The sequence below is a fragment of the Hibiscus syriacus genome, unplaced genomic scaffold, assembly GCF_006381635.1.
Source record: "Hibiscus syriacus cultivar Baekdansim isolate YM2019G1 unplaced genomic scaffold, ASM638163v2 tig00110505_pilon, whole genome shotgun sequence".
Taxonomy (NCBI): Eukaryota; Viridiplantae; Streptophyta; class Magnoliopsida; order Malvales; family Malvaceae; genus Hibiscus; species Hibiscus syriacus.
The window spans coordinates 3,710,406-3,725,793 of NW_024062765.1; the positions used below are offsets into that span (position 1 = coordinate 3,710,406).

Consider the following 15,388-nt stretch of genomic DNA (forward strand, 5'->3'; position numbering starts at 1 on the left):
GAGTACTAAAAGTTTCGATTAAGAAGAAAGAAAGAAAATTAGATGGTTTTGGTTCAAAACTAACACTGAATATCTAGATCATTAACATGCAATTCCAGAAACATAAAAATTTCAACAAAAAACACACAATGCGAGCTGAAAATGGGAAAGTGAGAAATAGGAAAAGCTTACTTATGGATAGCCCAAAAGAGAAAATAAATACCTTCTTGCAAGTGAGGGGAGAGGCTAAGAAATAAACGTAATCGGTATTGCGTTCCAGCAATTCTTCCTCCATTTTTTCTTTGCAAATAAAGACAGAGCACTGCTTGGGTTTACAATTTTAGATGGCGGAAAATTGAAGAACAAAAACCAAACGAGAGTGCATGTGAACGAAAGAGACTGAGAGGTGAATACGCTGTTTGAGATTTCATTATATTTGATCATCTGTTGGAAAATCTTTAACCACAAGGATTAAACGAAGAAATTATTATATGCCATTTATACAAAATAATTCCAGCTTTGTTGGTGACTTTCAACAATGATACTTAGTTCATCTTAGTAGTATTTGTCAACTCTGTATTTCTAACCCTATTTTTTTCTCACAAACATTTCATCGAACATCTATGATTCACCTGAGATGACCTGTATCTAACATTACACCTTGAATCGTTGATGGTCCCGATAGTCCCTTGGTCGGGTCTTCTCTCAATAGACCCTTATTCAAGTTAACACCTCCACATAATTCAAAGTTAGATTAGAATTTCCCATACATCCCCGACTGAAAAGTTACGTTGGAAATGAGAAGAGAGAAGCGAAAAAGGAAATTCGAGATTGAAAAGGAATTTGGGGTTTAGAATGAAATTGAGGATTGTGTTGCAAGTTTTAAAAGTTGGGGGGACCTAAATGCAAGCGCCTGAAAAGTTTAGTGACCATATTGCAAACATACTAACGACAGTGTAACGACGTCACATGGTCGGTTACATCGGGGACCATATTGCAAATGGACTAAATGTTGGGGGACTGTATTGCAAACGGGCTAAATGTTGGGGGTTGTATTGTAAGTTTTAAAAGTTGGGGGACCTGAATGAAAACTTTAAAAATATTCAGTGACAATTATTATACTTTACCTATTTTAATTTAAATTAAACTCGAAAATCGAATCAATACTTTAAATCTAATAATTCAATTTGAATAATTTAAAATTTGAATAATTTAAACCAACCATTTAATAATTCAATTTGAATAATTTAAAATTTTAAAAAATTAATTTTTCTAATTGAGCCTAGTTTTATCTGCGGATTGAAATGCAACTTGATAGATTCCATTGAGCCCAAGAGAGCGGAGTGGAAACTGGAGGACGCAAAAAGCTGACAGAGAGGAGAAGAGACGCGACGATACACGAGGTGACTCATGAGTTATGAGACTCATTACTAATCAACGACGTTACTGGAAATTTACATCCGCTTTCGGGCGCTGCTTGGTCTAGATTCTTCTCGAATCAAATATCCCTCACAAATTATCCACATAGGCATCGTCATAGCTGAACTCAGCTTGCTCGAAAACGTCGCGATTTGGTGAACCCTAAAAGTAACCCCTCCATTTCCGTACACATTCGATTGCCTTATTCTCGATCACATCTGAATTCTCAGGTACCTCCGGATTTTAATTATTCCGCTTAGACTTCTGCATACTGTTTAGGTTCGTGCCTTTGGTTCCGTTGTTATTAGTATTATTTTTTTCTTCTGTTGTCTTCGATGTGAATCTACCGTTTTATTGGGTTTTAATTTGATGAAGTTTCCCTGAAATGTTTTTGACCATTTTTTATTTCCTCTAGGTTCTCCGACCCGACGATTGCTATGTGGTTGTTTTGAATGATTGATGTTATCGTCGTTTCCGATTTGTTGCATTTGCCATAACATCTTGTTTATTACCATTTTGCATTTTCTGTAGTTTTTCTTTATATTTGTCATGATTTCATTTGCTTTAGGAGCTAACTACTTTTTAGCCGATGATATTTTACTTTGGGAATTTGAACTAGTGGAAAATTTTGAATGGAAATAATATTATCACTTTTCTTTTGCTGTTATAGGCACTTGTAGCTGTTGAGTTTCCATGGCAGATCAGCACTGTAATGAAGGTTCGAGTATGGGCAGCACTTCTGGGGAATCTTCTGATTCACTTGTAGAGCTAAGAATCAAGACTCTTGATTCACGGATTTTTAGTTTCCTGTTGACAAAAATGTAAGCGCTAGCTTTTGATTGCCATCTAGTGCATCTTTAATTTTTATGAAAATTTTGCGTCATCAAGCTTTAGTTGATACCTCTTACTTGGATGGATTCAGACACCAGTTTCATTGTTCAAGGAGAGAATAGCTAAGGAACTTGGTGTTTCAGTTGGTCAGCAACGGCTGATTTTCAGGGGAAAGGTCTTAAAGGATGATAATCTCCTTGCTGAATATCGTATCCTGTCATATATGTTGCTAGAAACATCATTTCCTCAAACTAGATATGTTATGCACGAAGTTTTACTGTGCTGCAGTTTGATGCAGGACTAATTATTGGTTTCTTACATGGCACGTTCATTTGCACAATTATCACAATTATATAATTTAAAGCATGACCTCTGTGCATGCAAGTTTGTATTAGTTTTGTTCCTGGAAAAGTAAGTAGATTGCTAGTGGTGGTAACTGCTTCTTATTTACTATATTAATTTGTAGTAACTTCATGCTATGTGTCATAGGTAACCAGATTTGGAAATTAGTTATTGTAACTATAAAAAAAAGGGAATCAAGATGTTGTCTTATCTACTTAAGTTTGATATCTTGTTATAAGTTTCATTTCCTTATACCATATATCCTTCACTAGCATTTTAGAAGTTGAGAATGGGCATACATTGCACTTAGTTGAAAGGCAGCCTGCCCAATCACCACCTTCATCTGATGCAAGTTCAGGAGAGGCAGATGGAAATAACAGTAATAGAGGTATCAATATATACAGTGGTGCTTTCTGGTCTGTGAAATTAAATTCGGTGTGTTTTATTAAAAGCTGTAGCTATCAAGAGTGAGTTGAACTATGAATGACAGGAAATGGTGCTGCTTCAGGTGTCCCTCGTAACCGAATTGGGCAGATTTCACACAGTGTGGTTCTTGGGACCTTTAATGTTGGAGATCAAGGTGATGGCGGTGTTCCAGACCTTAGCCGGGTCAGTGCGCTCTCTCAATTTTTGAAGCGTATCGATTCACCTTTAACAATGTTGGTGAAGGGATGCTGATTATTAGTTCATTATTTGTTGCTTGACTTTTAGGTAATTGGGGCTGTTCTAAATTCTTTTGGAGTTGGAGGTCAGTCTACTACAAATGGTACCATTACACAGTCTTCAACCACTGTGAGTAATGCTCGGTTACAAACTTCTCTTTGCTTAAAATTAACAAGTTAAATCTGGCTTTTGATGGTATCAAAAAGCCCTGGTTAATCATCTTCATCATTTGTTACAACACGTGATTGTATTTCCCTCTAAGCTTTGTGTTGGAAAATGCTTCAGCTTTAAATTATTATTTCTCACATTTTCTTATGCATAATGCCGAACATGCCAATGATTCAAATGTAGCCAAAATGGAAAAACTAGAGTAATCATTGATAATGCTTTTGGCTTCTCAAGGTTGTAGTAATATAGAAGGCTCGAAGTAATTGAATAATCAAAATAATACTATCTTTCAGGTTCCTCAAGGAAATGAAACAAATGGAGGACGTGCTGCTGGTGAGAACCAAGCAGGAATCAGGCACAGTCTGCACAATCATTTCCCAGTCAATTTTTTCAAGTTGCTCATCAAGTTATGCCAATTCCTTTGAGTGTAGCACAAGTTTCGATTCCTTCACTTAATACAGTTGTGCAATTGAACTTATTCATCTTTTAGCATATTCTAATTTGATTGTTGTCTAATTCCATCCTTTTCTTTTTCTCCAGCCTATTTTCAATTCTTTAAATACTCTCTCCAAGTTTATGAACCGAATGGAGGCACATTCCCCAAATGGTGATAATTCTTAAATTATTAAGCATTTGTTTGGAAATAGTTGCAACGACTAATTGCTACTGCATTATGCAGGCTATCAGCCACATACATCTACAACTAACATAAGGGACCAGCCAAAGGTTGCATTACCATCTGATGCACGAGATCTGCCAACACCTGAAGCATTGAGCATTGTAATTCGACATGCAGTACGGCTTCTTAGCAGTCATGCTATTGGTGCATTGTCTGTAAGTGCCATGCATTAGCATGTTTCCTGTATTTACTGTCTTTTGGAAATTTTGAGGCTTTTTCTTGTTATTAAATGTTTAACCAAATTGATGTGAAGGTTGATATAATATGTTGAATACTAGTTTCCTTCTATAATTTGAAAACTGTTCCTCAGTTTTGTGCTAAAATCTCTATGAATTTTCTTCCGCATGTGAAATTATTGGCTGTCTGGTTGAAATTTTGTACGTTATGAAATGCACAAGTACTCATGTAGATTGAGGAAGCTAGATGGGAATTCTTTCTGTTATATGATTTGAACATCATAGTTTAAGTTAGAGCAGTTTTAAGATTATTATATAACCGAGGATTCTTTACTCTGAATAGATTCCACATTCTTTTTCTTTCTACCTTTCAAGTTTGAGAGATTTACATCAGATTCTATGTATCTTTTTAAATGCTGCTACTTTTGTAGCATATTGCAGGACGTTTAGAGCAAGAGAGGGATTCTTCTGATCCTACAGTGCGGGGGCAAATTCAAACAGAATCAGTGCAAGCAGGTCTTACAATGCAGCATTTAGGTTCTCTTCTTTTAGAGCTTGGCCGAACCATATTGACGTTGCGCATGGGACCTTCTCCTGTATGATCCACAATCTCTTGCATCCTTATTCCCTGTCCTCATCGAATAATAACATGTCACTAAATGCTTCTTTAAATTCACAGGCAGAATCTTCTGTTAATCCTGGACCTGCAGTTTATATATCTCCCTCTGGGCCGAATCCTGTAATGGTTCAGGTATGCTAAAAATTTGTTTACATTGTATCAAGTTGTAAAATGACTGTAGAATCCTGCTAATATATTATATTTATATATGGTAATGTGTAGATACATTGATTAATGGAACAACTCTGAGCAATTTATTCATGTAGCTGATTCTTTCATTCTAATATGTGTTTTCTGTTGATTATTACCAATAGCTAAATTGAAGAATATGATATATGGTTGTATCAATTTTTTAAAATACTGCACAATCCTGCTAATATATCCTATTCATGTTTGTTTCGGAAGAAAACAGGGAGTTCTTAGATGTAAAAAACTGTATTTTACAATTTTAACATGTTATTGTTAGTTCTATGCAACCTGGTGTTTTTTTTTCTTGAGTACAGACACTGTACATCACCAGTTGGCTTGAGATGTGCTGAAACAACAATGGATGAACTTGCTTTGTTAATTCAAGAGTTTAAAATGTCTTTAGGATCTTATTTATCATGCATGCATTGGTTGTTTATTTGCAGATTTTCCCCCTTCAAACCAGATCCCTCTTTAGTGGTTCCCAATCTCCATCAAATCCTTTGACAGTAGGTTCTGTTGGTGTTGGAAATCCTGCACGGCACATAAACATCCACATACATCCTGGTGGGTATGCAGTCAGGACATAATTTCCCTTTCTAAATCTAAAGTAAAGAGACTTTTTTATTTTGTAATTGTCATTATTATCAGGCAGAACTCTGGCATCTGTGGTTTCAGCAGTTGGTAATAGAACAAGTAATGCGGAAGGGATGCAAGGGGAGCGTGGTAACAATGGTTCAGTGCGGGTTCTTCCTGTGCGAGGTGCTATTGCTGCTACTGACCAACCACATGCTACTGGTGCAATGTCCCTTGCAGCCCAATCTACACCCACCGAGTCATCTCTATCCTCTGTTGTTACCGAACTCAATTCAAGAATTAGAAACTTAGTCAGTATGCAGGGAGATACCCAGGCTGCATCAGGTAAATGGCAATGAATTGTTTTCAGATTCTAATAACTACATTGTTATTCATATTATATCTCTGGTATTTGAAGGTCAAAGTAGAATTGTGGAATTCATGTTGCATCTGGTACAGGTAGTCGGCAGCCCAATAATATTGATTCTAGTGGAGCTGGGGATTATACTGTTGCTGCTTTACCAGCAAACCTTGAAACTGAAGAACCAAAGGTGTGCTTTATTCACAATAAAATGATCTCAAGTAGGGATTATCTGTTTAGTGTCTCTGACCACTAATTTGTTACTATTAATAATCAGTCACAACCTCAGCATGTTGAAGTTAGCAACAATAACACGAAGAGTGGTGAGAGTTCAAAGGATGCATCAGTTGGCACAGTTGGATCCTCTCCTAGTTCAAGTGGAGAATCTATGGTTAAATCAGAAGATTCTTCAGGAAGTGTTCTCAAATCCAGTGAGGACAATGCCAAACCTGTACCACTTGGATTGGGGTTGGGGGGTTTGGAACGTAAGGTGTGATGATAAATTTTTTACTTTTATTATTAATCTAATTATGTTACTTCTATTGAAAATGATCATATGATATCATTCTGACCAGGGACAAGTCAAACCGACAAAATCATCTTCCACTGCCGGTGATAGTGGGGCCTCTAGTTCTTATCTTGATCAAAACCTGAGTGCTAGAACTACTGGTCAAAAGATTTTGCAGTCACTTGCATCTCGGAGCTCTTCTATAAATAGGTTAGATCCTTCTTCAGGCAATCCAGGTGTTCAAAGTAGTAGATTGTCAAGATTGCAGGGTTCCGTTGATCAATCAGGGGCTGTTAATGCTGTCTCTGAAGTTCTTCAAAGTCCTGCATTAAATGGCTTATTGGCTGGGGTTCAGAGCAAACTGGTGTTGGTTCACCAGATGATTTTAGGAACATGTTGCAGCAACTCACTCAAAGTCCACAAATCATGAACACTGTAAGTCAACTGGCTCAGCAGGTTGATAGCCAGGATATTGGAAACATGTTTTCAGGTTTTGGAGGAGGTCAAGGTGGTATTGATCTGTCACGAATGTTCCAACAAATGATGCCTATTGTTACTCAGGCGCTTGGTCATGGGCCATCTGTACGTCCGCCATTCCCTGCTGTAGAACCTAAATTGCAGGTATATTGTGATGAGGGAAGGTCAAATCTTGTGATCAAGATTTTCAGTTTTTTTTAATTATTATTTACATATAATTTAGATTTTTCATGTGGTTTGTGTGTGTGTGTGTGTATACACTGACATGGAGGACTGTTCTATCTCTGTTTCTTCCAGGATATTGAAAACATGGCTCAGAGGATTGTGCAATCTAATCAACCAGGTAACGTCTTCCATGCCGTTGCCGAAAATGCAGTTCAAGTATATGGTAATGGGAGGAATGCCGAAGAACTTCTGATTGAGTTGTGTGGTAAAGGTCTTGCGAAGGTGAGTTGTCTGGCTCGGAGATATTGTCTTTGCAAATGCAGTGAGAAGTTTTAAGTGGTTCCATTATGTTGAGAAATAGAATGGCTTAAACAGCATTATCCTCTTAACTGCCTAATTTTCCATATTGGTTATTGAACAGAAACTCATAATATTTTCTTACATGTTCAGGAATACACAGATGCTACAGCAGGACCTACGTCAAAGATTTCAGGATAACTCTCAGAAGGATAAGTCTAGCTCCTGATTCTTAGAAGTAAAAATTGTTATTATTTCTTCTGAAAGTTGTGCGGCTAATCTCTTGTACTGTGTTGGGGTAATTTATTATCCAGACTCCATTTGTAAACTCAGGCTTCTGGGATGATTGATCCATATTTGTTTTGTATGTGCTCATTGTTTAATTGAAATTATCAATGATAATTATATAGTTTATCATCAGGCCATTGGTGTGTTTCTTTATGCTGGTTTCTTAGATATGAAAATGCAGACATCTATTACCTCGTTTTTCAATTAACTAACCACCCTATATTATCTAAAGATCCAAATGATCTAATATATACAAATTAAAGTTTCCTTAACATTTACGTGTTATGCTCGGCATTTCCGTTCATTTAAGCTTCTTGGATGACTGGTGTGGTTTAATTTAAGCTACATGGCTTCTCTTGGTTCTGCTCCTCTCGATTTTCATGAGAAATAACTTAAGCTAGGATTTGTTCATGGCCATCTGAATCAAAAGAGGGAGTGGGTACTCTGTGGATGTTTTTTAGTGGTTCAATATAACAAACAGTCCGTTCTATATATTGTTGATCAGGATTGTAGAATGAGAAGGGTGATGATTCCATATGCTTAGCTACTTTACATGGGCTTTATTTGTAATCTTAAGGGTATCTGAAACGTAGATAAGGTGAACCATGTTGTATTATTAACGTGATATAGTTATAGATATAACCCATAACTGAAATGATATCTGAAAACCAAAATGAACGGTGTGAAAGTAGTGTTCTTGACCAAGGGCGTGACTGCCGCACTCAAGTTATCTATGTACTTTGAAAAGAGAACTTTCAAAGTTGCATGTGGTTTGCTGGACTCTTGTCGCAATTTATGGTTATGCAGTCCGCAGAGCATGGATGAAAAAAGCTAACCCTAAAACTATATGAAATCAACTCGAGTCAAAACTATTTGTAACTTGAGCAGTGGTGATCCGAAACCGACTCGAGTCGGAACCTGTGTTGACCTGAACCCGAGTTGGACCTAGAATTTGTGGATTTGAACCCGACATGCATCCGATCTGAGAATGACCTGAACTCGAACTGAAAAGAGAATATGATAAACGAACCTGACCTACATTTGACTAATGTGAACCCGAACCCGAGATTAACCTGATAAATAACTGGTATTACCCGACCTATTTGATATTTACCTTAATTGATATTTACCTGACTTATAAATTACCATTGATGAAATTATAAGATTTTGATAAGTTGTGAGATTTTGAGTTTATAATAAATCATGTTAATTAATATGATAATTTTTAAATATTATAATAAATTATTAATTATGACAATTAAATTAATAAATTTACTTACTATATTAATTATGATTCTTATATTATAAATCTTAATTATAATCATTAAATTAATTTTATTAAGAATTTACTTATTGAACATGATTAATTAAATTAATTATAATCATTACAAGTTAAAATAATTTATTGGAATTGAATAAAAATAATTAAATTAATTATAATCATTAAAAGTTAAAACAATTTATTTATTGAACATGATTAATTAACTAATTAATTTGAATATTTATTAGCTTAATTTATGTTTTATGTAATAATTAATTAATAATGTAAAGATAATTTATCTTAAATTTTGAACATATATATAAAGGATAATATAAAAGATGAATTTCCTTGATATTAAAAAATTGAATAACATGATATTGAAAATTTGAATAACATAAAACTTATAACAATTCAATACAATAAAATTACAATAGAATGATAAAAAATAAATGTGTTAAAATTTAAGCTCTCATATCTTATAACAAGAATTTGATAAGCCTAAAAGTCTTACTTTGCAACCAGAAATTTCTTCATCGAGCTTTATCTCAAAAGATCTAAATGTTGCTAACATTATTAAATTACGAGAAATTTTTTAGCTTTAAAAGCCGAAATGCCACCAATATAATTTAACATGAGCAATTATTTAAATTTTTTTACAAGTTACAACTATTTATTCAAGTTAGACCAACAATAATTTACAAGGCAACAACAAGAAGCGTTGTATCAATTCAACATTCAACATTTCTGCATTCAACAAGCATCTAGTCAGTGATAAAACCAAAGGGAATATGATGGCCAACAGTGCCAAATATTTCTGACTTTACCAAACCCTTACATAATCAAGCATTCAACAAAAATTTCTAAATCAAACAATATCAAACATAATCATGACATAATCATGCAAGAAGCATTTAGCATGATACTTGTAGTAACTTGTAAGACACACAAAAAAACAGAAGCATTAGTAAACAATTTGAAAAATTAATTTAATAAGCATAATAGATATAGAAAAAATAAATTACCTTTAAAAGGAAGAAATAAGACATAATCATTTATAAACCAAATCCAATGTTTTGACTTACTGTAAAACACTATACAAAATTAAAAATAAAATCATTAATAAGCAATTCAAAATGTTATTGAAATTCAAATAAAAATAAAATAAAAAAATTATTTACCTTTACAGAGCAAAATCATTAACTACAACAAGATAATCTTTATCTCTTTCCTCCGGCTCAAAACCATTCAACCAATTACAGGTTGTTACAAAAATCTCATTATTTTTAGGTAAGAGTTTAGCTCTCAACTTGTTCAAAATTCGTCTCCCCATACTAAAGGATGATTCAGATGCAACTGAAGTAATTGAAATGACCAATATATCTCTCGCCATGCTAGAAAGTATCGGATAAGAAATACTTTGATTTTTCCAATACTCCAAAATATCAAAGTCTGATTCTCTAGTACAAGGGACAAGGGGCAAACTGATGTAAGAGTCAACATCTGATCGTCCACTCCTTGAAGCAACTAAATTGGCATCAAATTTTTTGAAAAAACAAAGAAAACAAAATAATTAAATTATGAAAACATAAAAAATAAATTAAAATAAATAAAATTGAATATGAAATTCTAAAAACTAACCTGAAATAGATCTAATTTTTTAAATGATCGAGGTCGATTAGAATTTGACCCACTTTTGTCTAAAGATGTGCTACTTTGGACAGAAGAAGAAGAAGAACCACAAGGTGTATTTTTTTTGAATAAAATACATATAACTCAAGAAAATCATTATAAATGAGACTTACCCTCCGTTGAACCCCGTCCTCGACATAAAGAACATTTACAACTCCTTCAAAAGTTGTAATTTATATCGAGGATCAAGTAAAACAACAAAAGACAAAATCATTAAGTGATAAGACCAATATTTCTCATATAGTTCAAGCATGGGTTCTGCCATTGCAGAAATACCTTCACAAGGATCATTATGAGCATCACACAACAATTTTTCAATTGCAACAATGTTAGCCAAGTACAAGTTAGAAGTGGGATACCTAGATCCAGAGAACATAGTAGAAATTTCATAAAACGGCTAAAAAAATCACAGATTGTTTGAACAGTTTCCCACTCATGATCAATAATGATTTTCAACTCATTTTCCCTATTAACAAACAAGTTTATGGCTACTCTAGCCTCAAGTTCCCTAAGAATCATTGAGTAAGTATAATTATATTGAGTAGAAACATCCAATAACAACTTACAACGGAAAGAAGAATCATAATCTTAATTCAAAGGCACAAAGGCGGGAGTTAAAATAATCAATAAACTTAACAATTTCACGCAATTTAATAATAGAAGAATCAATTACCTTCAAACCTTTTTGAACTATCAAGTTCAAAATGTGGGCACCGTACCTTATACGGAAGCACTTACCATTATAGGGAAGAGGAGAAATGACATTCAAATCATCTTTAAGTCTCTTAACCATTTTATCATTTGCAGAAGCATATCAAGTGTTATGATAAAAGTTTTTTTTTCAAGATCCCACTCACATATCATCTTTTTCACAAACAAAAAAATAGACTCACCATCATGGGCGGAGGAAAAAGGTGAAAATTCAGTATTTTAGACCAAAGTTTTAAGTTATTATCAACATAATGTGCAGTAAGAGAAAAATAAGAACGTGAAGTGCATCAGTCCATCACATGTAAAACATATACGACTTGAAACATAATACATTGAACTATGTAACAATTTTTTATGCTTTTCATGCTCCAACATGTAATACTTATTAACAGTATACCTCAATATATTTGTAACACCAGACCCGTACCTGACCCGGATACAAATCTGAGGTGTCACATTGACTTTTCGAACACTTTGACTCATTTAAAATTCATCTAAAACTTTTCAATGAAAAAAAAGCTTTTAAAAACATAGTTATAAACATATCATAACATCTATGTCTTACACCTTTTAGTACATGCCAACAATCAAATCACATACTATTTAGTTTACTTTGATATGATATTCTCCCAAGCTATGATGTCCTTGTAACATCCCAAAATCCCGGCTTGTTACCAAAATATAAGATTTTGAAATTTTATGGTCAATTTTGATAAATTGAAAAGTTCAGGGATTTAATTTAAATTATTTGTGTAGGATTGATTAGTAAATATGGAAGAATAGAAGGGCATAATGGTCATTTGACAAAGGAAATGAATTTAAATTTTTTTGGGTGTAATATAAACCCTGGAGGATGTGAGAAAAGGAAAGAAAAATCTGGAAACTTATTCTCTTCTTCTTCTTCCACCGTGAGTGCTTGACTAAGGTAAGAATGCTTCTAGTTGGTTATTTCTTGAAATTTATGAGTGGTTTTGATTCTTGGAGTATTAGGAAAGCTTAAGGAAGCTTAAAGAAAAGTAAAACCTAAATGATGGATAAGTTATGGGTGATTAAGTAAAAATGGTTTTTGAGTGAATTCATGAGAAAGAGTTAGTAAATGGATTTTGAAGTCACATTTGACTTGTCATAAGCTGGAACAAGAAATCTAAAGTGTTAGATAGGGATTTGAGACATGTTGATTAATTGGTATGATTTTTGGTTCTAAGTGTTACTAGTGAGATATTGGATGTTTAGATGTGTTAAAGTGATGTAAGTTGATTTGAATAAGTGTAGTTGAGTTTAAAGGCTTAAAAGGAGAGTAAAGTGGGAAATTTATGTAAGTTTTGGTTATTTTTGGGTTAAAATGAGTAAGTTATGGGCAAGGGGTATTAGTATTGGATGAACAATACGATACTTCAAAGAAAAAATAGGGATATTTGGGTTTGGATATCGATACTGGAAGAATAATATCGATACCATATGGTGAAATTGTACGAATCAATAGTATAATATCGATACTGAATGAGTAGCATCGATACCAAAGGTATCGATACTAAGGGACAAGTATCGGTACCATTTTTAGAGATAAAATTCTAGAATCGAGAATGGGTATCGATACTGAAGTATAATATCAATACCATAGCGAGGAAGTATAGGTACTGGGCTTAGGGTACCGATACTATTCAGAATGGAAATTTGAATTTAGTGCTTCGTTCAGTTTAAGTAAATGATGATTGATTAATAGTAATTTGAACTCCAATATTAATTTAGAACGTGTATTTGTGTAGATATCGAGCGAAAGCCAATTCTGGATGAATCGAAGATATAAGATTGAGAAAGAGAGAGATAAAGAGTTATAAGTGTTGCTTTGACTAAATGAGGCCAATGTGAGTGCATACTACTATGAAATATGATCATATGGAAAAAAGACTTGCGATGAGTCTATTTCCAATGTTTGATTGCATGATTTCATGAATACAAGTATATTATTGATATGGTTTCTATATGGACATGAGTATAAGCATATGTATATATGTTACATGAAATGTTATACATGAGCTATGTATTACATGTCATCCTAGGTGTTACATGATCTATGTGGGCATATGAGAATAAGATATAAACTCTGTGACCATGATCTATGCGATTATATGCCGATGTGAAAGTAAACTACATGATTATATGAATATGTGAACTATATAAATGGTAAATCCCAAAAGTATGTGATATGAGAGCTAAATGTATAGTTGGCATGCCAAGAGTCGAGGGTTCTACGTAGTCATTCGGGATAATTCTATGTGGTCCTTTAGGACAATAATATGTGGTCCTTTGGGTCATTTCTATGTGGCACTTCGGTGAATATTCTACGCGGCACTTCAGTGCATTTTATACGAGCTGTGGTGACAACATTAGTGCACAACCTCAATGCACTCACATACCTTAAGTTCTCAATGATGTACCATGTACAATTAAAAGAAAGTATATAAATGAACAGTGAATGATAATGATAATGATGTTGATGATGATATATGTATATATCTGCATATATGCTTTTGTTATATGATGCATTCCATGTGTTCTTTATATGTTTTTATGAAATGTTTATAATATGTTTAAGTGTTTTAAGATTTTATTACGCCCTTTATATGCCTCACTAAGTTAACGACTTAGCGTGTGAGTGTTTCACACATAGGTTCAAAGAAGCAAAATGATTAAAGCTAGGAGTCAAGACAACATAATTCTTCCGAAGATCAGATCAGAAAAGATTTAACAGTATGTGTTTTGTTGTATTAAATTTGGTTGGCATGCAATTAAATGTTAAATCGTATATGCTCTGATCACTTTTGTAAACGAACTTTACTGTTTATGTAAATTATTAAGTCTTTTATTTTCATATGGAGTTTGAATTTTCTTTATACACTTTGATCAAGGGATTCCACCAATTTAAACAAATAAAAGTTTAACTTTTCAATTATCCTTTAAAAGAAGATGTTTTAAAAATTCAATGTGACACATCAGATTCGTATCCGGGTCGGATACGGGTTGGGGTGTTACAGTTCTGCCCTTGCTTACTATGCTGATATCTCCGAACCTACGTGTGAAAATAATCACACGCTAAGTCTAGGGCTTAGTGGGACATTATGAGCAATATTAAATCGTAAAGCATTTATTTAAACCTTTTAGATAATTATACTTAATATGAAATTCAATTTATGTTTCATATAAATAGAATAGACTTTTATTCACCGTTCAACTTACAATCACTTTACAATTCATATAACTACATGTACACTTATACACTTTTCATTTCATATCAATTTGTTTAATTTATAACCATTTATTGAATTAGCTCAACATATATTGCTGAGAACTCTAGGTATGCAAGTACATTGAGGTTGTGCACTAATGCAATCACCACCGTTCACATAATTTGTCCCGAAGGACCACATAGATTTGTCTCGAAGGACCACATAGATTTGTCCCGAAGGACCACATAGAACCCTCGACTCTTGGCATGCCAACTATACCTCTAATTCTCATACATATACCTTGGGCTTTAACCATATAATTATTCTTCATTTCTTTCTTCAGATTTTGTCTTATCCACGAAAAACACATTCACATACAAGATTTACTCATAACAGTTCCTATAACATTTCTAACTTATCATTTATGTTCCATAGAACATATTCAGTTAGCACACATTTACATAGTATAGATTTAAATCCAGATATCATCTACTCATTGTATTTCAACTAGCCTTTATTAACTTATCATTTATTCACATAAATCATATAAGAATAACATTTCATATTTCATTACTCCAAATTATCATTTCTTATGTAAAACATGTTCACATAATTCATATATTTATACTCACAACAATACAATTTAAACATTACTTTATAAAATATGATTTAACTAAAACCATAAATAATTCAAATCTTTTAGTTTAGCTACATTTGAGGTTGGCTCCTCGCAAGACGTCCTCAAATCATATTTAGGATAAGTAAT

At 33.6% G+C, this 15,388-nt stretch overlaps 1 pseudogene; it reads left to right on the forward strand.

Annotated features, from left to right (window-relative positions):
- The first annotated feature begins 1,336 nt into the window (after positions 1 to 1,336).
- On the forward strand, positions 1,337 to 7,799 carry LOC120130050 (annotated as a pseudogene).
- Positions 7,800 to 15,388: the final 7,589 nt, after the last annotated feature.